Source organism: Temnothorax longispinosus, chromosome 7, assembly GCF_030848805.1.
Source record: "Temnothorax longispinosus isolate EJ_2023e chromosome 7, Tlon_JGU_v1, whole genome shotgun sequence".
Lineage (NCBI taxonomy): Eukaryota > Metazoa > Arthropoda > Insecta > Hymenoptera > Formicidae > Temnothorax > Temnothorax longispinosus.
The window spans coordinates 7,387,291-7,412,235 of record NC_092364.1 but is presented as its reverse complement, the minus strand read 5'-3'; the positions used below and the strand labels follow the sequence as shown (position 1 = coordinate 7,412,235).

Sequence of the window (24,945 nt, the reverse complement as noted above, 5' to 3'; positions counted from 1 at the left end):
TATGACACCGAGATACTTCATAGCGTTATATATAGGGATCCTTACATCCTCGTACTCGAAAAAAGCATCCCGCAGATGTTTGCCAAAAAACATGGCCTCGGACTTAGGCCATGAAATCTTGAGGCCAGATATCTAATATTCTTCATGATGTATTCGAGACATTCAGTGGCCAACTCGTAGGCGGCATCGAAGTCATCTTCTTCAACCAGTAACAGTGTGTCGTCCGCAAAACAAACAATATGACATCCATGTGGAAGGAGGGTCCGAAGGACCAAATCGAATGCCAAATTCCATAGGAGGGGACCCAATACAGAGCCCTGTGGGACCCTCCTACGAACTCTCCTCGTGCGTCTAGCTCCGTTCATGGTTCGAAATCGGATCTTTCTACCTCCAAGGAACGCTTCAACTATACGGCGGAGGTATTTCGGGATATGTTTAACCCGCAATGCATATCTTATGCCCGGAAACCTGATGGAATTGAACGCGTTTAAAATGTCTAGAGATAAAGCTTTTACACTGTTTCCTTTTGCTCGGGTTTTTGTGATAATCTTTCGAACGTGAAAAAGAGCGTCCGTGGTTGATCGCAACTTCCTGAAATCAAATTGGTTGTCAGAAAAATTATATCTAGGATTTTCCTCCAACCAGTCGTTTATTCGATTTGCTATGATGCGCTCAAAAGCTTTGCCGACCTCATTCAGGAGGCAAATGGGCCGAGCTCTGGGAACTTCACCCAGAAGGGGAGCCTCTCCCTTGGGTATTAAAACTAAATCGGCTATCTTTCATGAGGTCGGGAAAATCTCATACTTGAGATATATAGTGAAGCTCTGAGGAATACGCTCTACCATGGTAGAAAAGAGCCTATTCAGAACAGTGGCTTTGAAGCCATCAGGTCCGGGAGCTGTGTTTGTCTTCTTCTTGCTTCTGATAGCTTCAACGAGTTCCCGCGCAGTAACCGGATACATGTCCGTCGAACAGTCGCCGAGATCGACTGGAGTGAGCTCATTGCCCGCCGGAAAGAGTCCATCCAAGAGTTGGTCAAGAATCTGGGGCTCCAGAGTAGACGACATACCTGGGGAGGGTTTCCTTAATTTGTTGAGGACTATCTTATAAGATAGTCCCCAAAGGTCATCATTTAATTTCGATATCAATTCCCGCCAGAACTCGGTCTTAGCGCGACGAATCTCGAAGCGTAACTTCCTGTTTGCCTCAGTGTAAGTTCACCTCTTCAGCTACGACAAGTTGGGTGGATTTCTGCGACGACCGCGAGTCCATGATCTTCTAGCGGCAATGGCTTCAGATCTTAGCTGGGATATGGTTTCGTTCCACCAATAGACAGATCCTGACTTCCTGATGCTAATGCGCGAAACAGAAGCCTGACAAGCGTTTAAAATGCTATGGTGTATTCATCGATCCGGTTTATAATTAACCAAATATTCTTCGTCCGATGGAGCAACAGCACATGACCACTCCAGTGAATCCTTGTACAAGTCGGCGTCCATCTTTCTAAAGTTCCACCGTTGCATTTTAGGGAGTGTAGAAGCGTCTCGAGCATCTCGAAAAAAGCTAGAACGAAGGTTATGTATCTGTGATCCGATAACGACTCCAAGTCTATACGAACTGTCCAGTCGGCAATTTTGTTCGATAAATTAGGAGAAACCCATGTCAAATCAAGGATGGAGATACCTTAATAGCTCTCAAAAGTAGGAACACAGCCGGAGTTCATAAGTCGCAGTTCAAACTGGGCAGTCCACGCAATAAGTAGTTTGCCCTCAAGATCGGTATGGTTAGCGCCCCAATAATGTGAGTGGGCATTGAAATCACTGCACATAACAACTTTAGCGCTACTAGGAACGCATGTAAAAAGAGTTGTGAGCTCATCGAGAAAAAGCGAGTATTGTTTTATATTTATATTAGGTGAAACATATGTGGAAATTATACACAAATCATTATATCTAACGATCACAGTATTTATACCCTGTGTTACGAGCATTACAGGGTAGTCGGCGACGCAAACATTGACATATACAGCAGCCAATTTGTTCAGAGAAACAAACCATTGCTGGATGCCGGGCATGCGAGCGGGCTCTGAAACCACGCATACCGCAGCACCCAGCTCATTAGCATATAAAATTAAGAGGTCCTGGGCCTCTCGGCTGCGGTTCAAGTTAGCTTGTATAAAGGTAGCCATTTATGGACAATTTTTCCTAGCGTCGGTCCTAGACTTCGTCGAGTCCATCTCAAAGCAAGATTTCGCCGAGCCAAAGCGATGATTGCTTTGTTTTCCAACATCCGCGGAGATAACGCAGTGCAGGTCGTTTCTGCAACTATTTATCCTGTGGTCCCGAGCGCCACAACGGAAACAATTACCAGTGCGATCCTCTTGATACGAACAGTTATTTCGCTCGTGGCCGAAGCGCCGAAGCAGCACTTGAAACATTGCACGAGCTTAGTCTTTAGCAGCTCGACCCGTGCAACAGTCCAACCAATTCTAATTTTGCCTGGTTCGGCAATCTTTGCTGCCGCGGAAAGCGGACATTTGGCCCACACTGAGAAGAGACCATTGTTAGTAGGGCGAATATTTCCGATCTTAATCTGTGTCTCATCACAATCTCCAATGGATGAGATTTTGTTAATGTCATCTGAGGGCGTAGTAGAGTCGTCCAAATTCCAAAGCCGGATTTCTCCAGTTTTCGTAGATCTGGTTATTCTGGCTGAAGCGCCCAGGACGTCTTTCAGTTTAGCAGCTAGGTTGTCGGCCTTTGAGGCACCGTCGGATCCGGGAATCTCTATTACGACTCCGCCGTTAATCCCTTTCCTAATTTTCAATACTCAAACTATTTAAGGGTATTTTCTCGCGAGCTTTCTTCAGGATGTCCGAATAAGATGTGCTGGGCTCGACGTTGGTTATTAGTACTGCATGGGTTTTCGGAGGCCTTCGTTGAGCTCCATCGCGAGCAGGTTTGTCACGCTGAGTTCCCACGATCGGACCACGCTGGTTTTCCCTCTCTGTATCAGTCACCGGGCTCCGAAAGGAGGTTTTACGGGATTTCTTCAGGATGTTCTTATCTGATTTCCCCAGATGCGTTGTCGACACCTTTCTACTGAGCTGGTGTCTCCGTTCTACCAGCTTAGTGTAGAACTCCTTGCTGAGTTCCTTTATCTCAGTTTTGGCTGCAGAAATAATAGAATCATCCTCCGAGTCTTCAGCCCAGTCGGAGATGGATACACAATGAGTCCTGCCAAGGCGGGTACCATCATAAGTGGATCGCCCGCGATCATCCGTCACATCGCCGGTCCCAATGTCGCTTTTCTTCTCAGAGCGAGATTCGGCACTTGACTCAATCAAAGTCCATTTCCTCGAATGACGATCCTTGCTAGTAACCCTCGGTTTAGCTTTGCCCCTGGTTCTTACTCTTGGGCATCTTTGGGGGAGTGGCCGAGGTGGGAGAAATTCAGTAGATTTGTGCTTTTCGCCGGATCCAGGGTGAGAGGATGCCGATGGCGGATCCATTATCGCAACCTCCGCGGGAGCAGAAGATCCCCCAACATCTGATTGCTGGGAGACTCTAGTTGTGTAATCAGGAAAAAAAGAAAAAGAAGCTCTTTCAGTGCCAGGCTGCTGGGAGGTTCCAAATACGAAGACCGGAAATTTCAACCCAGCCCCAACATTATTGTTAATAATCGAAGGATAATCGGGATAAGAAAGGTAAACGGAAGAAGTATATCCAGCGAGAACTTAAACTGTTTATATAATAACGATAAGATTTTCGTACAGAGTCTTGTTTTCTACGTGCACGCGCTACCGATCTTCGTACATTCTACTACACACTTCTGCCAACCTAAATTAAGGACCTTCTTCAATGCCCACGCTCACAATAGCAGTGCCATCCCAGTATTACCACCTTAAGGCTAGAACCTTTTCAATATTTATGCTCACGGTAGCAGCGCTCACACAGTATTACCACCTTAAATCTAGAACCCTTTCAACAATTATGCTCCAACGCTGTCAACCGTTGTTGCAGGTTTCTCATCTCCATCTTGAGCTTGTTGCTTTCCCTGATTATACCAGAGTATTCCTGCTTAGTCCTCCGCTCCTCCTTTTTACAGGCGCGAAGCTCCTCAGTAAGTTTAACGACCTGCACTTTGAGAGATGAGATGTCTCCAGCATTGTCCAGCCTTTCCACCAAGGTTTTCATAATTTTTTCCAGATTTATTAAGCCTTTCTTCATCGATCTGCTGAGAGGGCCCGCAAATCTCTGGCTTTCCCTGTGAATCTTGTCCACTTTATCGATATATTTGGTGGCGAGTTCCGAAAGTTTTCCAGTCTCCAGAGTGCAAATCTCTCCTCCCTCCATGACTCTCATCTGAGTATCTGAAACCAGGGAGCCAGCCGCCACGGGGGTAGTACTTTTGCTGACCCTAACTTTCTTACCCACAATATATCTTATTTTCTTCAACGGGGTTTTGTTGGTAGGTAAATTTTCCTTAGAAGCCGGCGTTTTCCTTTTCTCACTTATAAGTGAATATTCAGATATGACTTTCTCTTCGTTAGAATCTGGAACATATGTAGGACTTTCGTTCGGAACTGTTTTGTCCGCGTCGTCAATCTCCATATCATGACCCTGACTCCCCGTCGCAAAGTCCACCTCAGTAAGATGGTCTAATTCGGACGATAATCGTCGATGCTTTTGAGAGGCAGCAACCAGGCGATCGAGATAGTCTCCCTCAGTGATATCTCTCACCAAGTTTGTGATCTCGTCCCTCGTCGTCCGCCGCGAATCAGACAGTTCCTCGGTAACATCTATGATACTTCACCAGTGCCCGAGGGCAACACCGGCTTAGTCTTCTCGGTAGCTCCTATGTCACCGGCGCCCGTGGGCAACGCCGATGATAATAATATATTCAACGCCTCTTCCGGGCATAGATTAACTTGGTTTAGCCCATCGCTTGATTCAGGAACCAAGTCCAAGGCACTGGGACTGTATCCCCCCCCCCCCGCGCCGACCCCTGGGTATCCGACCCCCCTGGGGTGGTAAGTTTTTTTTGTCCTTGTCCATTCCATTTTTGTGTTGGTTTTTTATCGGGGTGTCCTTCCTCTAGGACAGCCTACGAGATACGCATTGTCCAAGTGCATACTTAAAAATTCAGATGACTGTTTAAATTTGGGTTAACTCTACGTAACTCATGAAAAAACGTAGGGATAATATTTGCTCAGAAAAACGAGCCCGTACGCAAAATCACAGCATATATAATGTTGTGACAGTATATTTATATTTCGCAAACAGATATTACGTGATTACGCAGAATTACATCTAAAAGAATCCATTAATTAATTATTAATTGATTGATTGCCTGGCATGTATAAGGGTGTGTTTTGTTTGTTTTTGTTTTACGTTTTGGTTCTATTTTGTTTTGTGTGTTTTTATTTTATGTATGTGTTTGGTTTATTTGTTGTTTTGAATTGTTTATTTATTTTGTTTTGTTTGTTTATTTGTTTTATTCTCAAAGTGCCAGGCAATAAACAAAGTATAAATGGTTTAGAAATACCATATAAGGTACAAAAGTTATAACAAATAAAAAAATATTACACAATTTCCATTGTAGAATTTCAAAATTTATATTAAGAAAGATCAATCTTAGTCATCAGCGAACGCATGTGCCCAGTATATATTCATCGAAAAAGTCGATTTTTGGTAAGTATATAAAGTTATAATAATTCTTGCAGATTCGCAAAGCTTGTTCTTGGATAAAGTGTTCTTTAGTAGATGCCGAGTATATTAATCCCATAATTGGATATAAAGAAAAATATAGGAAATTCTGGGCAGATATAAATAATAATAAATTATTATAGGATCGCAAAAATTATATTAAGAAAGATTGATCTTAGTCGTCAGTAAGTACAAATGCCCATATAGTCGTCGAGATAATCGGTTTTTGGCAGGTATGTAAGAGTTTTAGAAAAACTCTTATAGATTCGCAAAATTCATACCTGGATAAAATAATCTCTGATAGGTACCGAGTATGTTTATCCCATAGTAGGGTAGCGAAAAAACAATAGAAATTCTAACCAATAGAGTTATTGTTGAAATATACATGTAAAACCGCCTTAAGGGGTTAAGGCCACTCTAGAGCAAGAAAAAATTGGCATACTTCGGGAATTTTTTTTAACGCAATAAAGGGATTAATCGAAATTCTGTAAAATGAGTTTTATCATACTACTAATGAATTACAAAAAAAAATTTTTTTATGTCAATTAATAAAAAAATGGCGGCTGCACAGCATTTCTCCGTCGATGCCTTTTTTCCGGAAATGAAACTCATGCAATTTTTGACCTGGAACAAAAAACTAAAATTTTTTCGATTATATATAATAACAGCTAGAGACGTACGTAGGATTTTTTTGATACATTAATTTTTGGCAAAATAGTACACTTATGAAAAAAAAGTTTAAAATTTCGAGAAAAAAAGTTGTCACATAATTGTTTATAAAAAGAATACTATGCAATATAAAAAAAAATTCTACGTACGTCTCTAGATGTTATTATATATAATCGAAAAAATTTTGGTTTTTTGTTCCTGGTCAAAAATTGCATGAGTTACATTTCCGGCCGTGGAAAAAAGGCATCGACGGAGAAATGCTGTGCAGCCGCCATTTTTGTATTGATTGATATGAAAAAATAATTTTTTTTGTAATTCATTAGTAATATAATAAAACCCATTTTACAAAATTTCGATTGATCCCTTTATTGCGTTAAAAAAAATTCCCGAAATATGCCTATTTTTTCTTGCTCTAGAGTGGCCTAACCCCTTAAGGCAGAAAAATCCCTAGATGTGAATGAGTTGTTCATCATGCGATTCTCAGTCATAGTTTAAAGTTTAACGCGTATCATAAAGTGAAGTGATCTAACCTCAATAATAAACAATTATATAGTTAATTAATTCGCTGAGATTATCACTTACTGTATTTCGCAGAGAATAGGATTTGGAGTAGAGGAGTGTGCATATTCAATGTGTAAAATACAATCATCAAAAATATTAACATTAACACAAAGAGGTCCAGACAACATCCCAGTAAACAATTTGTCAGCAAATTGTAACCAAATTAACACCAAATACGCGCAAAACTTGTCGACAAATCCGGTGCGATCTGTGTCTGCAATACGCTTGTGTTTTGCTAGCAAAGCTTGTGTACATGACTTGACACCAAATTGACGCCAAATATCGAGCAAAACAGAGCAGCAAAAGTTCAACGGCAAATTTGCGCCATATTGTGAACAAGGCTTGCCAACAAAAGCTCGACAGCAATGTGCCAAATTGCGAGCAAACCTTGACGAAAGAACTTGACGCCAAATTGACACCAAATACCGAGCAAAGCTTGCCAGCAATCTAATAGCAAATTGTTGACAAATTGCTATCAAAGTTTGTTGACAAAACCCGACGCCAAATTGATATCAAATATCAAACAAGATTTGAGAACAATACTTAACAATAAATTGGCACCAAATACAGAGCAAATCTTGATGACACAGGTTGATGCCAAATTGCAGCAAGCCTTGTTACGTAGCCATTAATAAATACTAAAATATATTTTCTTAGGGAAAAGTAGAAGCATTAAATTATAAAAAACATTCCTATAATTTTTTATTGATTTACAATTTTATTGATTTATTGATAAATTATTTTATACATATGTTAAAAGAAATCTTTATATTTATAAAACATTATGACATTTATAAAATCTAACGGTGGCAATAAAATAATTAATTATATATTAATTACAGTAAATGTTATACAATGTGAATTTATAAATTTATAAAATATTTTTATGGGAAATTTTTTCCTCATCGTTCTTTTGGTTTTCATTGTTCTCATCACTATTCTCGCAATTTTTAGAGTTATCATCGTTGTCATTTGAATGAGCCTCGTTTGCCGGTGTGTCTGTTAATGTTAAATATATTTCTATAATTATTGTTATTCTCGAAATCAAAGTGTTCAGAGTAGAGGAGACCGGAGCTAACTCGACACTATTTTTTCAAAGGCAATTTTTAATATTTAATTAAAATTTTTAGGCAAATTCAATGGTATATATTTAAAGAGTGTTCCTTCAGGTACAAAATAGATTCAGAAAGTTTTGCTGTACGTCGCTTTGTTTTGCCGCTAGGAAAGGAAAAGTAACGCGAAGACAAATTTTCGAATTAAAAAATGCCGGGGTAAACTCGACACCCCGCCCGCCGGGGCAAACTCAACACTTTGTCTGATCGACACAATTTGATCTGGAACTTATTTTTTGCTGTCTGAAAATGAAAATACATTGTTTATTGTGTACTTAAAAAGTACAAAAATTCGGAATAAAGTAACTAGAACAATCATTTAAAATAATGTGATAAAAAATTGTTGAACTTTCAATTATCTTCATCTAAACTCATGTCTGAAAAACAATTAATGCAGGTAAATTCGCGATCGGACGTGCGCATACATTTGTCATAAGCCATACGGCTGCATGACAAGCATCGTTTGTTACTGGGAGCCGACGAAACGGCGTGGTGTTGACTTTACCCCGGACGTCGTTTTTCACTTTTGTCACTTTAAAAACATGAAAATTTTGAAAATATCCAAAAACAATTACCGGATTCATAATATTCATATAGAGCATCAAATTTCCCATGAAAATCACTTACATATAGGTTTGCAAGAGTAAAGCTCGATGAAAGAGCAGAAATTTTCAAGAGATCAGAAAAATTACTTTTTACCATCAAAAACGCTTATGTCGCGCTAAAAATTACACCATAACTCAGAATGTCATCAAATCCCGTTGATAATACCAGCACATAAAAACGCATTTACAGTAGGAAAAACAAGTTTCTACAATAGATTTAAATTAGCAAAAAGTCTAGTGTCAAGTTTGCCCCGATGTCGAGTTAGCCCCGGTCTCCCCTACTCAAAATGATCAGAATTATTAGAAAATTCAGAATGGTGAGGAAGTTCAGAATGATGAAAAAGTTAAGAATAATGAGAAAGTTCAGATTCTTTTTGATTATGAAGAAAATCTGGTATTACGGAACTTTGGCTTTTTTAACGGAAACATGTGCTTGCTGAATATGCGATTAATCGAATTCAATTAAAGAATCTGTTGAATTGAGTTTTTCTACAACTTCAACATTCACTTTCTGCCTTTTAACTTTCTTGGAAAGCTCATGAAACGGTGTTTTTTGGCATGTTTTAAAATAAACTGCAAATAAATTTAAATGTTATGTTTACATAAAATACATATATTTCAAAATATATACTATCTTTACTCTTTAAAAACATTTATTTTTTCAGATTTTCTACTGCACAATCACTATAACAAATGTGTTAATGGAAAAAAATATTAACTAAATTAAAAAAAACTAACAGTACAAAATAAACTATAGGATAGAAGGCTGGCTGATTTTTGAGTTATAAAAAGGTCATCAACTTAAAGAGTGAGAACAAGTGTTCATAGGCAAATGGCCCCATTTTTTTTGCATTTGATTTTGGTCATAAAGTAGGTACCAAACGAAAGGTCTCGTCACTCTGATTACAGATATGTCACTCTCAGAGTGTACCTATTTACCGTTCCAGAGATATCGGGCTCCAAAAATTCCAAAACCAGCGGAACCAGTAGCGCAGAGACCACGAAAGCTATCGGTTTCCTCAAAAGGACAATAAAGATTATCTCTCTGACCCGAGTCCCGAGTCGTATATCTTACCCCGAGATTGACATTACCGAGAACGTTCATAACAGGCATCATCTATTGGTTTTGGAATTTTTGGAGCCCGATATCTCTGGAACGGTAAATAGGTACACTCTGAGACTGACATATCCGTAATCAGATTGACGAGACCTTTCGTTTGGTACCTACTTCATGACCAAAATCGAATGCGAAAAACATGGGGCCAAACTTGTTTTCACTCTTTAAAAACAAAATCTCGTTTAATTAAACAAATTTTAAATACAATTAACGTTTTACGTTTCGACTTTATATACTTAGTCTTCTTCAGAAACCTGATACATAAGAGATAATACATAAGAAATAATTAAAAAATAAATAAATAAAATTGCTATAGATAAAAAGGATAAAGAATAAAGCCGCATACTTAGGACTGACTTGCCAGAAACGTAGCTAAGATCTACACTATGACATAGTATAGACCTTAGCCACAATTAATGTATATACGAGTTGTAAAAAATAGAATAAAATAAGTCAAGTAATAAAATTGTTACTATTATCTATACTGTTGTTATTATTATCAAACAATATTATTTATTATTTGACAGTGTAAAATTGTAATGCATATATTAAAATTACATGGGACTAGAATATAAACCAGAGCCATAAGTATGAGAGCAATTCCAAGATCTCAAGACGAGAATTAACCAGATCTTACAGGACGGAATTAAGGAATCTGGAATCTGGATTACTGATTGAAATCAAAGTAAGAAAAAAAAAGAAAAGAAAAGAGAGGGGGGGCCTCTGCATTTGTCTACGAGATCAATTCTAGGGCTAGAATATAAACCAGAGTCACAAGAATAAGATCAATTCCAAGATCTCAAGACGAAAATTAACCTTACAGCGCCCCTTGTACTACTACGATCAATGTCGATCTTCCAATATGGCGTCCCAAATGAGAATATCGGAAGAGCCCTGCTCGCTGGACCGGACTCCTTGCCTCAATCCTCCCTCTCGGACGCAAGCTGCCGCAGCTCTCCTTTTCCTGGCGGTAAGCTCTCCTTGGGAAGTCGAATCTCGCTCGGTTGGTCTCCAAAATACGTGCCGCTTAGCTCAATCAGTTACGAAAGAAAGAAAACGTACTCTTCTCGTCCGAAGAAACACAGCAAGAGCGACCATGACACTGAACGAGAGCGAGGAAGGAGGTGGGGGCGCTTTGAAAGTCGCGACTCATGCGTCACGCCATCTGAATGAAACGATCGGGCGTTTGCAAAACGTGAAGGAATTTGAGCGCGTCAATTTGTTCTTAAGTTTTGTCACCAAAATTTGCTCAATATTTGGCATTAATTTGGCTTTAGGTTTTGTCAACTAATTTTAGCGGCAATTTGATCCCAATTTGTTATCAGGTACTACTAAGCTTTGCTCGATATTTGGTATCAATTTGGCATCAATTGTGTACGCATGTTTTGCTACGTATTTGCTAGCAGTTTGTCGACAACATTTGATAAAACAAATTTTGATGCAAATTCGCTCTACCTGCCCACGAACAGTGGTCCGCATATTACATATGATACTAAAATATATTAATAGTATATTGTGTACCAAGGGGCGAAAGTAGCGCTTTTCAGACGAGTGTAAAGTTTGCCGCCCGAACCGAAGCTTTCGCTCCGAGGTGCACACGATATTTTTCACAATATCTTTACGGAAAGTTCGACTTCCATGCCTAGAGTCTGAGCAGATAATGCTTGGAAAATTACAGCTGAGTCATAAGAAGCAGAATTACTGGCCGGTAATAGCGGCCGGTAATAGCCGGAATACTGGGCCGGTAGAGGAGTGCCTTGAGCGTGTTGTCGCTAAGGTAAAGGATTCGATAATTACTCTGAGTAAGTAATGCTAAAACAATTTCGAGAGGAATTATAACAATCTTGAGCGGAGAACGCTAAGATTATTCGAGACAGGAATAGAATGGCTATTATGATACAACTTATATACATTTATACGTGTGCAGGCAATTGAAAGTTAGAGTGAACGAATATTTAGGACTTACTATTTGTTAGAATATATATATATATATATATATATATATATATATATATATATATATATATGGGACGTTTCATGTCAACCGGGACAGGGCCGTCTCCAAAATTCTATTGAACCGATTAAAATGGTTAAGGACTTAAAATCTTTGTTTTTGTGTGCTTTATCAAATACAGTGTGGTACTTTTGAAAATTCAATATGGCGGTCAAAATATGGCGCTTCATATGAGTTAAAAACACAAATCATATGATTAAATTGTTGTTTCTAATGGAAAAAAGAGGATACATAGCTTATGAGTAGATAGCACTAAGATTTGGATGTCTCTCAAAAAAATAAAAATGGCGGATTCAATATGGCGGACGAATTTTTCTCAAATTCATCAGATTCACTTGAAACTCGTTACTCGGGGGTTTTTGGGGTCGCTGATTACGAAATTGAAGTCAGATTTTAAAAATTTAAAATGGCGGATTCTATACTATATATCCAACAAAGGCAAGATGTAATAATCCAACCAACAAAGGCAAGATGTAATGCATAATCCAGCCAGCAAAGGCGAGATGTAATCGACAATCCAGCCAGCAAAAGCAAGATGTAATAATCCAACCAACCTTGGTTACGAACGAATGTATTTGACGTATTCTTATTGAACAGATACAGTAATAGGCTGATACGATACGTCATGCACAAGACTGATGCAATGGACTGATATAAAAAATGTAATAGCGGGTCGTAACAAGGCACGCGTGCACGCGGGACGTCTCTCTGAGGGCGAGTAGAACGGAACCGGATCTAATAAAATTAGATGGCGTATACGCTGCCGTCTCGAGCGCTGTCGTCCCGAGCGCTGTCGTGCAGACCGTCCAGGACGGCCACCTCAACACAATGGAATGTTAATGAAATGATGATCTGCTGATCGTCTTTTGTTTTCAGGGTTTCGTAACTTTAGGCCGAACTGTTTAAAACGAGACTCAGTCCGCTCGACGCTCACCGCTCCTAGGTAGAATATAGGTCCAATGTAAGGAAAAATAGGTCCATTGTAGGTTCAAAATAGGTTCTATGTCTCACACAGCACATAATATTGCAGAAATATTGCAGTAATATTGCAATATAGTGGAAATATTACGTATTACAATGAAATATTTCAGAAATATTACTGATGTATTACACGTTTTTAAATAATATTGAAATATTACAGTAATATTGCTGCAATATATTGTTGAAATATAATACTTTAAGTAGCAAAATAATGTCAAATGACATTTTAATGACATCTTATTGACGTCATTAAGACGTTATTAAGGTATCACACAATCGTACGTATTGCACAGATAATATATATTAGTTAAAGAATTTTGGACTGAAAGAAAGAAAAATCTAAATAAAAAAATGTGATGAAATCAAAAGAGACTGACTTGTACTTTTGGGGAATAAAAGTGATTAAGATAAATTTTATAAGTAGTAGTATTTAATTTTATAACTTGTTATTTGTTTTATAATAATAAAAGGTAATTATATACAATTAATTTTTAATTAAGAGCCAGTAAGTAAATTAATAATAAAATAAATGGATAAAATTTAAAATTTATAATTCTTATATAATCAATATTAAACTTTTCAAATTACGAGTTTGTTACACGGATAAACAGAACATTTCTGAGTGCGTAAGTGGAGGGAAGAACGCTATAGTGTGTGTGGTTATGCGCTTGGTCGCAGCACCGACCCCCACCATTCCCGGTCTTCTCTCGCTGTCTCTTGTATGGCTCCGTGGGACCACGCAATCACGTGTACGACACCGCACAGAAACAATCGTTTTAATTTCAGGTAATTTTTCTTTATTTAATAAATATTGTTCACACAAATATTTTTAAAAGTATTTTTGTATAATTATTACTAATATGTAGGGGAGACCGGGGCTAAGCCGACACTATTTTTTCAAAGGCAATTTTTAATATTTAATTAAAATTTTTAGGCAAATTCAATGATATATATTTAAAGAGTGTTTCTTCAGGTACAAAATTGATTCAGGAAGTTTTGCTGTACGTCGCTTTGTTTTGCCGCCAGGAAAGGAAAAGTGACGCGAAGACAAATTTTCGAATTGAAAAATGACGGGGCGAACTCGACACCCCGCCGGGGCAAACTCAACACTTTGTTTGATCGACACAATTTGATCTGGAACTTATTTTTTTATTGTTTAAAAATAAAAATACATTGTTTATCAAATGAAAAGACATTGTGTATTAGAAACAAAAAGTCGAAATAAAGTAAACAATTATTTAAAATAATGAGAAAAAAAAAGATTAAACTTTTAATTATCTTTTTCTGAACTGTCTGAAAAACAATTTATACACGTAAACTCGCGATCAGATGTGCGCACACATTCGTCATGAGCCATACGGTTGCATAAGATGCATTGTTTGTTATTAGAAGCTAATGAAATGTTTTCCGAACACACGCAACAGATGTTCCTTAAATCGTCATCGGAATCGGACGAAACAGTGACCTTTTTTGCGATAATGTCACTTTAGGTTAGTGTCGTCTTTGCCCCGGTGGCGTCGTGTCGACTTAGCCCCGAACGTCGTTTTTTACTTTTGTTACTCCAAAAATATATAAATTTTGAAAATATGCAAAAATTATTATCGGATTTGTATAAAGCATCGAATTTCCCATCAAAATTACTTAGCGGTAGATTCGCAAGAGTAAAGCTCGATGAAAGAGTAGACATTTTCGAGAGATCAGAAAAATTACTTTTCACTATCAAAAACACTTATGTCGCGTTAAAAATTACACTATAACTCAGAATGTTACCAAATTCCGTTGATAATACTGGCACATAAAGACGCATTTACAGTAGCAAAGGCAAGTTTCTACGATAGATTTAAATTGGCAAAAAGCCTAGTGTCAAGTTCGCCCCGCTGTCGGCTTAGCCCCGGTCTCCCCTACATTGTACATATATATTTGGCGATTTGTCTTTAAATCTAAAAATAGAGATTACGTGGCATAATGGTCTGCAAAAACCACGTTAATATCATAAAAATCATTTCAATGACCATCTTAAAATACATATATTTGCCTTTATAACCTTATTGAACGAGTCTCCCCAGTGAACACAGTAATATAGTGGCAATGCAACGGCAATGTAACCGAATATAACAGGTTATATCAACCAGAGTGTTACATGTAACTTACATGTAAGTTACAATTTCCGACTCAGCAATATAACATGTTACATAACGTGTTATTTAACTATTACGCAACAGTTACACCAACTGTTGTACTAGCTGTAATAATGAGCGTAAAAAATATTTTTTTTTTCGAGATTTTATTACCATTTTATAACTAAATTTGTTTCTTAAGATGCAGTCTATGATTATAAATATTTTCTCGTATTTAAAATAACACACTTACCTTGGTAGGATTCGAACTCGGGACCTCTGGATCGTGAGCCAACTGCCTTACGTGGTAAGCTACTTCTTAATTTGATGTAAGTGTTATATATAGTCTACATATGTCACAACCAGCGCAAATATATAATTTTTCGAAAATCATTTTAAGAAAAAAATTAAGTTTAAAAAGAGTATATAGCTGCACAAATTTTTAATATTGACATTATATCTATTATATGTACATAGAAGCAGTACGTAAATGCATTCTACTAAATTGGTACATGTAATTGGTAATATGCATCATAATGATTAATTACGTTATTTACCGATATGGATGGATGATTATATAAATTGATCATATAAATTATAAATATCTTGTAAATTATTAATAATTATTAATTATAAATTATGTATTTTGTAAATTATAATTTTTGCCTTAAGGCCTCTGCACTAAAGGGCCTCTGCACAATATTAAACCTTTCAAACAAAATATATATATTTAAAAACAATTGAAAATTTATGATGAAAAGCGCAGATCATTATTAGCTCTAGCAAAATAAAACGATGCAGGGTTTAAAAGCCCGGGCACATAGAAAAACGTGAGCAGTAAGCAAATCAACAGTCTTATTGTATATGTTATTCCGTTACACTCCATTAATATTACCAGAATATTACTAGTTATACTAACATTGATCCAAGCGTGTTACGTAACAATTACACAATTTTTGTTACATAACTGTAACGCCAAAAAAAAAATATATAACAGTTATATTACCTGCATATAACAAATGTTAAATTGCATGTTTCTTCCATGTTATGTAGCCCTTATATATCACAAGAATAACACTGTAATATTACATGTAACTTCTATGTTATATTGCCGTTATGAAATGTGTTCACTGGGCTAATGAAATTATTTATTAACGACTTCATACTTAAATCTTGATGCTAACTTAACCTCAAAATTTTTAACAGTTTAATCCAACTGGAGCCCTTAGTTGGAGATACGAGATAGAAATATGCCGATCCCAAATCTCCTAAAAAGCAGTTTAATCATTAATTAAATGATTTAACCATAATTATTTAACCATTTACATGATTTTATAATAATTATTGTTCTTATGCTATATGTTACAGTATTGCTTTCCATCAGTGGATGTTCATGCAGTCCAGAGCAGCACCAAGTAGTTTGATAGAAGAGCAAAAGATTTATTTATTAAATATGTAAGTAAGAAAAAGTTAAATTTTATATAAACCATACTTTCTCCAATATTAATCGTCAATACTGAAAATCCAAAGTATACGTGTAACATCAACTACAGATTTTCAGTATACATAGATAGTGAATATTACAATACAGATTTATACTTAACCTACTTTTATGTTTAAAATATATAATTAGATGTAAATAATAATTACTGTTTTTGTATTATGTTATAGTGTTACGTCATTCTTTATCAGTGGAAATTCATATAGTGCAGAGTAGCATGGAGCAGTTTTGAAGAAGAAAGAGATAGAAAGATAATATCAATATTATTTTCTTAATATTGTATGTAATACTATTATTAAAAATAACAATTTGATAAAATTTAATAATATTTATTAAAATGTTTTAATTTTTAGCAATATTAAATAAATATTATCTAATATTACACAAATAATATTATTGCGTTTACAATATCAATTATTTTAAAATTGTATGTAACAATACTATTAAAAATAATTTAATAAAATTTAATAAAAATTATTAAAATGGTTTTTTAATTCCTAGCAATATTATACAAATATCACGCAAATATTATAGTAATTTTACCGTAATATTACTGATATATTGCAGTAATATTACTACAATATTATTGAAATAAATATCAGTAATATTACTGAGATATCTCAGTAATATTACTGCAATATTTCTGATACATTTCATTGTAATATTGCAATAAAAAAATAATATTGCTGCAATATTTCTGCAATATTATGTGCTGTGTGGGGTAGGATCAAAGTAGGTTTAATGTAGTGACAAAGAAGATTTAGTGTTGGTTAAAAGTTAGTTCACCGTTAGATTCGCAATCAGCGACCCCAAAAACCCCCGAGTAACGAGTTTCAAGTGAATCCAATAAATTTAAAAAAAAATCAGTCCGCCATATTGGATCCGCCATTTTGAATTTTAAAAATCTAACTTTAATTTTGTAATCAGTGACCCCAAAAACTCCCGAGTAACGAGTTTCAAGTAAATCTGATGAATTTAAGAAAAATTTGTCCGCCATATTGGATCCGCTATTTTTATTTTTTTGAGAGACATTCAAATCTTAGTGCTATCTACTCACAAGCTATGTATCCTCTTTTTTCCATTAGAAACAACAATTTAATCATATGATTTGTGTTTTTAACTCATATGAAGCGCCATATTTTGACCGCCATATTGAATTTTCAAAAGTACCACACTGTATTTGATAAAGCACACAAAAACAAAGATTTTAAGCCTTTAACCATTTTAATCGGTTAAATAGAATTTTTGAGACGGCCCTGTCCCGGTTGACATGGAACGTCCCATATATTATAATATATATAAAGAAAACTTAATCCGCCAGTGGTTAAAACAAAATCAATTATTTATTACTCGACTACCTGGCTTAAATTATATATAAGTGCACAACGTTTCGGCTCACGGTTAGAGCCCTTATCAAGTGCCGTCTGAAATATGAACATCGCGATGTAACACAATAAAAAATATATAAATTGGAAATTAGTCATAAAAACAGAGAGCGTTACCTAATCGTCAATAAGACTCGTCATATATTAGTCAAGACCTCCTTTCGTTCATGGGAATGTCCCAGCATTATCACAAAGCGCAAACTACGGGAAATCACTCATATAAAACCGATATATAGAGAAAGAGATGTGACAAACAATTCTTACGTGTCTTGAATATAAACCAACAAGCATCTTGAGTGTGAGACTCTCCGATAAGCGATGTTATGCGAGTGGAAGAACTCGGGAGACTGAACACTAACAAGGGAAAAGAATCAAGGAGTCAAAAGGTTGCCACAAGAAAGTAACAAAATAAACAGTTAAACTGACGAGATGACGCCGTCATAAACTTCGTTTAGATTATCTGTATCTCTCTGAAGATTAATAATGTTGTTGTGTTTCTTTATAAAGAACATTTCAGCTATCTCTCTTTTTTTCGTATTACACTCCTTGGGTAAAATCTTAGGATCAGACCAATTAAAATTATGGTTATTGTGTAATTTGTGTTTACTCACAACTGAGTGATTGCTGAAATGCTTCTTAATATCATTACAATGCTCCTTGATTCTAGTCTCAAGATGTCTCTTAGTTTGCCCTATATAAGAAGTCTCACAGTCATCACATTCAATCTGATAAACAATGTTGGTTTCCTTATTCTTCATCAATCTATCCTTACCCCTTTTGATAACTGTGTTTAGCTTCTTCGGAATAGTGTATAATACATCGAGTCCGACATTTTTTATGCCCTCGCTTAAGCCCTTAATATACGGGATTGCTATATGTTTACGCGCGTCAAAAGAAACATCTGAGAGTCTTATTGACGATTAGGTAACGCTCTCTGTTTTTATGACTAATTTCCAATTTATATATTTTTTATTGTGTTACATCACGATGTTCATATTTCAGACGGCACTTGATAAGGGCTCTAACCGTGAGCCGAAACGTTGTGCACTTATATATAATTTAAGCCAGGTAGTCGAGTAATAAATAATTGATTTTATTATAATATATATATATTATAATATGTTTCTGTCGGGCGCTGGTGCTGACTGCAGGTCTCGCCGACTCGCTAGTGAGGGTGATTCGTGGCACTTAGCGCGCACAGAATTTACTCGCGATACTTTAGGTTGACGAACAACAAAAAATTGCCTTTAATAAGTGAGTGAAAACTGGGATGAGTGGGCGGACTCAGAAGTGAACTGTCTCGTGCCGGATCGGAAGTGTCTTGAAGTGCGTAAAGTCGCGATTTTTATACAGAATTAAGGAGGCGGGATTATTTTTTAATATGATTTGATTGGTGGAGTTCTCTTTCGATCGTGACGTAATCGGAAGAAAACTTTGGTTTTTAGCCTATCCCTTCGAGCTAGATATAATTAACTATTTTTAAGGTTGTCCATTGGCGAGTTTTGTCGTAAGGCCCACCCCCGCCGTCTTATTTTTTTGGGGGTCTAAGTTACCGATTCTTCCAGTGACGCATCCATTTTTTTTAATATTGTTGATTTCTTTTTTATTAGGGCTCTGGGTTCTTAGTTTATCTTGCGATCCTGTTTTCAGTACCGACAGACAAATGCATTCCATCTAATCTTAATTGCAGTTTTATTGCAAACAGAAACTTCCGCCACGTGCCCTTACAAGATTTCTAAAAGCACGTTTTTTTTTTAGATCTTGTTTCTGTTTGTCGGAACATTGCGCGGGCAATTTTGAGCTAGTCGCGCAATGTAATAAAGATTTTCGGCAAACTCCGTCTGGGATTAAGGCCTCTTTGGCGCGTCATGTCGCCGTGTTTTATAGTAGTGGGCCAGACAAAATTGACAAAACGTAATCATACCCATATGCTTTGTCTGTTTGGATTTTGTCGTCTGGAAGTTTTCTCTTGATTTCTCGATCTCGTTTAGCAAACATAAAGAAAAAATAGGAAATAGCGTCGAAATCGTAACTCACTTGCCGATGGACAACCGCTAATGCTCCGTTCTAATTTTAATCTTAAAAGCTACTCTAAATTTTTAAGAGGTTTCCGCGAAAAAGGGAAATCGTGGAGTCCACAGGACGTAACACATGCATACTTACATAATGCATACATGTATACATAAGGAGGCTGTTCTTCCGAAAACGTCCGTGCTTCGATTTAGGTGAAACTTTGTGAACAGGTTTCTTTTAGATAAAAAAAGACATGTACCAAAAGAATTTTTTGCGACTCTAAGTTTAACAACTTTTTTAATATTTTTAACTTGCTGCCTCCGCGCATACATTTTCCACGCGAAACGAGGTGTCACATGGGTTTACAACTTTTCACGCGTGGAAAGTCCACGCATGTCTTTTGAAGGCACACTATGTGTCTAGTTTAATAGTGGAGCCCCCCGCAGGGGGGCGGAACCTACTGCTTCCACGCATACACTTTCCACGCGTAACGAGGTGTCACGAGATGCCACTTTTCAATATCCTAACTATTGCAACTTTTCATACCAAGCGACGAAAGAAGAAAGAACGAGTTGTTAACTTTTCACGTGAACCGAGGTTCACCCCCACCCCTGCTTGCGAGGGGGGGCGGTGTGTACTGTTTCTCTTTTTCTCTCTCTCTCTCTCTCTCTCTCACTGCTAATTCTGTGTATATTATTATACTATGTGATAGATTATATAAATTGATATCTCGAAAACTATGCATCGCAGTTTACAACGTTTCTGATTTTCTAAAGTTTCGCCAATGCTGTTTATGTTATGACTTTGACGGGTATGACTTTATGGTTGTTTATATTACTTGAGAGCTGTTTTGGTTTGTTTCGCGTGGAAAATGTATGCGCGGAGGCAGCAAGTTAAAAATGTTAAAAAAGTTGCCAAACTTTGGAGTCGCAAAAAATCCTTTTGATATATGTCTCTTTTATCTAAAAAGAACCTATTCACAAAGTTTCACCTAAATCGGAGTACGGACGTTTTCGGAAGTTTCGCCCATAAGTATAATAGGGGTATTCAAATAAGTTAGAGTTTAACGGTTTGACAGGTTATGTCGGGTTAAAGTCGGGTAAAAAGTTAATTTTTACACTTTTAACCCAAAGATTAATGTGATAGGTTAATGTGTCACTTATGTATTTTGCATAACCTTAAAGAGTAGCGCGCCCAAAGTTAGTTAATTAACTTTTTACTTGACTTTAACCCGACATAACCTGTCAAACCGTTAAACTTTAACTTATTTGAATACCCCTAATATATGTTAAAATATTTTTGGAATATGTACCTCTTTTTGTATCCCCTTCCGTTCTCTCTCTCTCTCTCTCTCTCTCTCTCTCTGTGTTGAAAAATTCTCTCTAGAAACTCTTTCTGTAACCTCGCAAAAATGTCAAACGCGAAACAAATTTTTTGACCTTTTGACACGCAATGACAAGCCGTTGACACTCAAGTGAGATAACTAACCAATATCATTAAATATCAATTTCACTCTTATAATAATTTCGAAATTCGATCTGCATATAACCCAGGTAGCAAACACAAGTCATTTTGACGTCAAATACTAGTCATGTTTGTACAAATGACGTCAAATGACCAAAAAGCGACTATGTCCTTAAAAATGACATTATACTGATGTTATTCCATAACGTCATTATAACGTCTATTTTTAGTCATTTTTGGTCTATGACATCGGCGACTAATAATGGACGTTTATAAGACGTCATTTCTTAGGCCATCTAAAGACGTCATTTTAAAGACGTCTTAAAGTCGTCCAAATAAGGTCTTTTTGTAATATAACTATTTTTACTTCTTAATATTGTATAATAAAGTAATAATAAAATAAAAATCACAAAATTAACTACAATATGTTTGTTTCGCAACTTTATGATTGAAGTGGCGAATTTATGGTATAAGTGGATGTAGTTGCGTGTGATTATAGTTTTATGATAACTATTTCATGCAGTGTTATAGCTATCAAGAAGATTATCATTACAAGATTTTTGAACACTTTAAAGATGTACCTGTTATAGACAAGTACAGTTAATAAGGAAGCATCAGGGTGAGAAGATCGTCACTGTCCACTGGATCATCGAAGTCAAGCAACTCGGGCGCGGTACTGTACTAGGATAGGTGACCGCCTTGAGAGCGGCTATACGCACATGACATGTAACGAAACAGTTAAAAAAGCTTTTTTTTTCTTAGATAAAGAAAAAGAACATTTTTTTATAAACGTTTATCAAGTAGACATTTTAAAATTTTAATTTCATAAAAAACATTTCTGGAAACCGGTATGTTGTACAATAGACCTATTTTTGCCGTCAATAAGACGTCAGAAAATGACGTCAAAATAACGTATCCGCGATGACGTCAATTGTCTGTGACATTAGACCGTCATTTTAACGTCATTATGCCGCCAGTTAGTGACGTCAGGAATGGTTAGTAAAGGACCAAAATTTGACGTCAAAATGACTTGTGTTTGCTACCTGGGAAGCGAGATAACTAATCAGCATCAAGGAACGTGAGCGTGTGAATGTGGTTACACTGATTGCACTGACCAGAACGGTTTGAACGCGTTTTGAGGGACAAACTGATGCCTTTGCGTGTGTGAGTGCAAACGCGTGTCCGTGTAACTGAAATCTGAAGTTCTTGCTGAGATCTCGCCAAAAAAATTCACATTTTTGACATGTGAGATTTCGAAACCTCAGTATTGACTGCACCAATCTTAATCAGATTGGTCGCAATCGAAAGCTCGTACCAATGTTATATTAGAAAACTGTCGTCAGATTTTCGATCGCAGTTTTCTTTCTTGAGATATTTGATTCGAAAAATCGATCGGCCCGAAAACTCCGGATAAGCTACTTGGTAGCGTCGTCTGCTAGCTCTCTCTTTATGTACTTGGCTTGAACTTGGCTATCGCGTCGCTTGATTATGACATATTCAATTTTTGTAGATAATAAAAAGAATATGCATAATGTTTTATGCAATGAATGAAAATGATATGTGCATATTGCTGAAACATTTTTTATAGACTCATATGTATATTGTAACTATAAGTTTTCTAATTTATGTAGAAAAAAATGTTTTATTTAACAATTGAAATTATTGACGTCAAAGAATTTATTAAGCTTATAAGTGCATTGAAATTATAATTTTTTATTATTTATGTTGTTTGTCTGATAATATGCAACGATTATCACTCTTAATATTTCGATCAGAAAAGAATTTCGAAAATAATCGTTCCAATGCATATATAGCGTACATGCAACAGTACAAAGTGCGCTAACTATCGCACTTGCATTTGTTTTGTCAAGTGTGTATCAACGGGATCTAAATAACTTATACTAGTACTTAATTATATTAGTCTGCAGTTCGAAAAATATAGATAAAATAAACATTAAGATGTTCACAGCGCGCTCCATATTTTAGATAATTAAAGTATATTTATAAGAGAAATAGGATCGTAACGATATACAATCAATTAGAATCAAAAGCCATGCGATCCAAGCTTAGGTCTTTGACAGCCTTATATTAGTTACTGTATACATATATGTCTATATATATACATATATATTTTCCAACAAACTGCGCGCCGATTATTTGTCGGACTTAAAACACAGTAATTGTTAGAATTAAAAACCCTTCCCTCCCCGGAATTAAATCGACTCGATTTAATTATCTAAAAACTGTAAAGAAAATTTATTGCGAAAAATATTACCTCAGCCAGGGTTCGAAACTGGAACCTCCCTCATTCCGTGTAGGGCGTCGTACCAATTCGACTTGGCTTGAAGAGTATATTTATATTTATTTAAAGTATATTTATTTGGTTTTGTAGTCTCTTATCTTCTCAGCTTTTTTCTTCGTCCGACTAAAACTGTATAATGTACACTTTAGAGATAGATATGCGTTTCTAATATATCACTATTACATAATGTGAAAGAAGCCAAAACATTTATCAATTCTCGTCATTCTCTCTCCTCACTATCGCCGCCGTCGTCGTCACAATCGTCACCCGCAGGACAGTCTCAAAAACCACGCAACATCATTCTCTCCGATATCTCGCAACACACGTCTCCCAAATCTGTTCTATTCGATCTCGACTGGAGCCCCCAAAAAGATGTAGTGTGCAGTATTTATTACAACAGTACAAAATACAAATATTTTATTAAAATATTTAAACCCAACAAGGGAATACAAGGTATTTAAATACAAAGTTTATATATGTATTTTAAAAGATTTAATCGCATCGCAAAAAATTACAGAGGTAACAGTACAAAAAATAAAAATATTTTATTAAAATACATAAATTTTTCTTGTCAAAAAACTTGGCGCTGCTAGACCTCAAAATTAGGTCAGCCTGTTGTGTATATGCGAGCGAGTGAATGTGGGTGATGTGTGTGTGTGTGTGTGTGTGTGTGTGTGTGTGTGTGTGTGTGTGTGTGTGTGTGTGTGTGTAACGGTGAATAATGCGGCTTATAATTAAGTATAGGATAAGTTAGGATAAGTCTATATTTTTAAAGTGATTAGAATTAAGTATAGAATAAGTATAGAATAAGTACAGAATAAGTATAGAATAAGTAATATTTACATTTGTAAAAGGTCTCTCTCTCTCTCTCTCTCGAATAATGCGACTTATGATTAAGTATAGGATAAAAGGTCTCTCTCTCTTTCTCTCTCTAGCAGCGCCAAGTTTTTTGACAAGAAAAATTTATGTATTTTAATAAAATATTTTTATTTTTTGTACTGTTACCTCTGTAATTTTTTGCGATGCGATTAAATCTTTTAAAATACATATATAAACTTTGTATTTAAATACCTTGTATTCCCTTGTTGGGTTTTAAATATTTTAATAAAATATTTGTATTTTGTAATTCTTCATGATTCAATCTTTTATTCTAATCGAAGAAAAGCAGTGGTAATATTATACCTCGAAAAAATTTAAGTAACAAGTGGTAGACGTAATCTTTGTATCTCGAAAAATATGTTCTCTGTAATTGGCGCTGTAATTTAAAAAGAGATATCATTTCTTTTTTGTAATTGTAATAATAGATCACTTGAAGCGCGACTCATTTTTGATAAGGTAACGTAATTTTGTGATGTGTATCACTTGAGTTATAATTTTTTGGAAATAAAAATACTAC

General features: G+C 36.1%; 1 protein-coding gene across 10 annotated transcripts in view; it reads right to left on the bottom strand.

The window, feature by feature from the left end:
• The window catches only part of LOC139817036 (fatty acid synthase-like), a 76,795-nt gene extending 52,189 nt beyond the window's left edge, over positions 1-24,606 (bottom strand). For 2 of the 10 annotated variants that reach the window (XM_071784852.1, XM_071784853.1), the window contains exons 1-2: positions 18,035-18,325; positions 17,888-17,971 (exon numbers count right to left, since the gene is read on the bottom strand). The gene's annotated coding sequence lies outside the window, so the exon portion shown is untranslated. Of the gene's footprint in view, positions 1-11,293; positions 11,572-17,887; positions 17,972-18,034; positions 18,326-21,095; positions 21,932-23,522 lie in introns of those variants that run through there. The other 8 variants (XM_071784851.1, XM_071784861.1, XM_071784862.1 and 5 more) reach the window with 7 other exon arrangements.
• Positions 24,607-24,945: the final 339 nt, after the last annotated feature.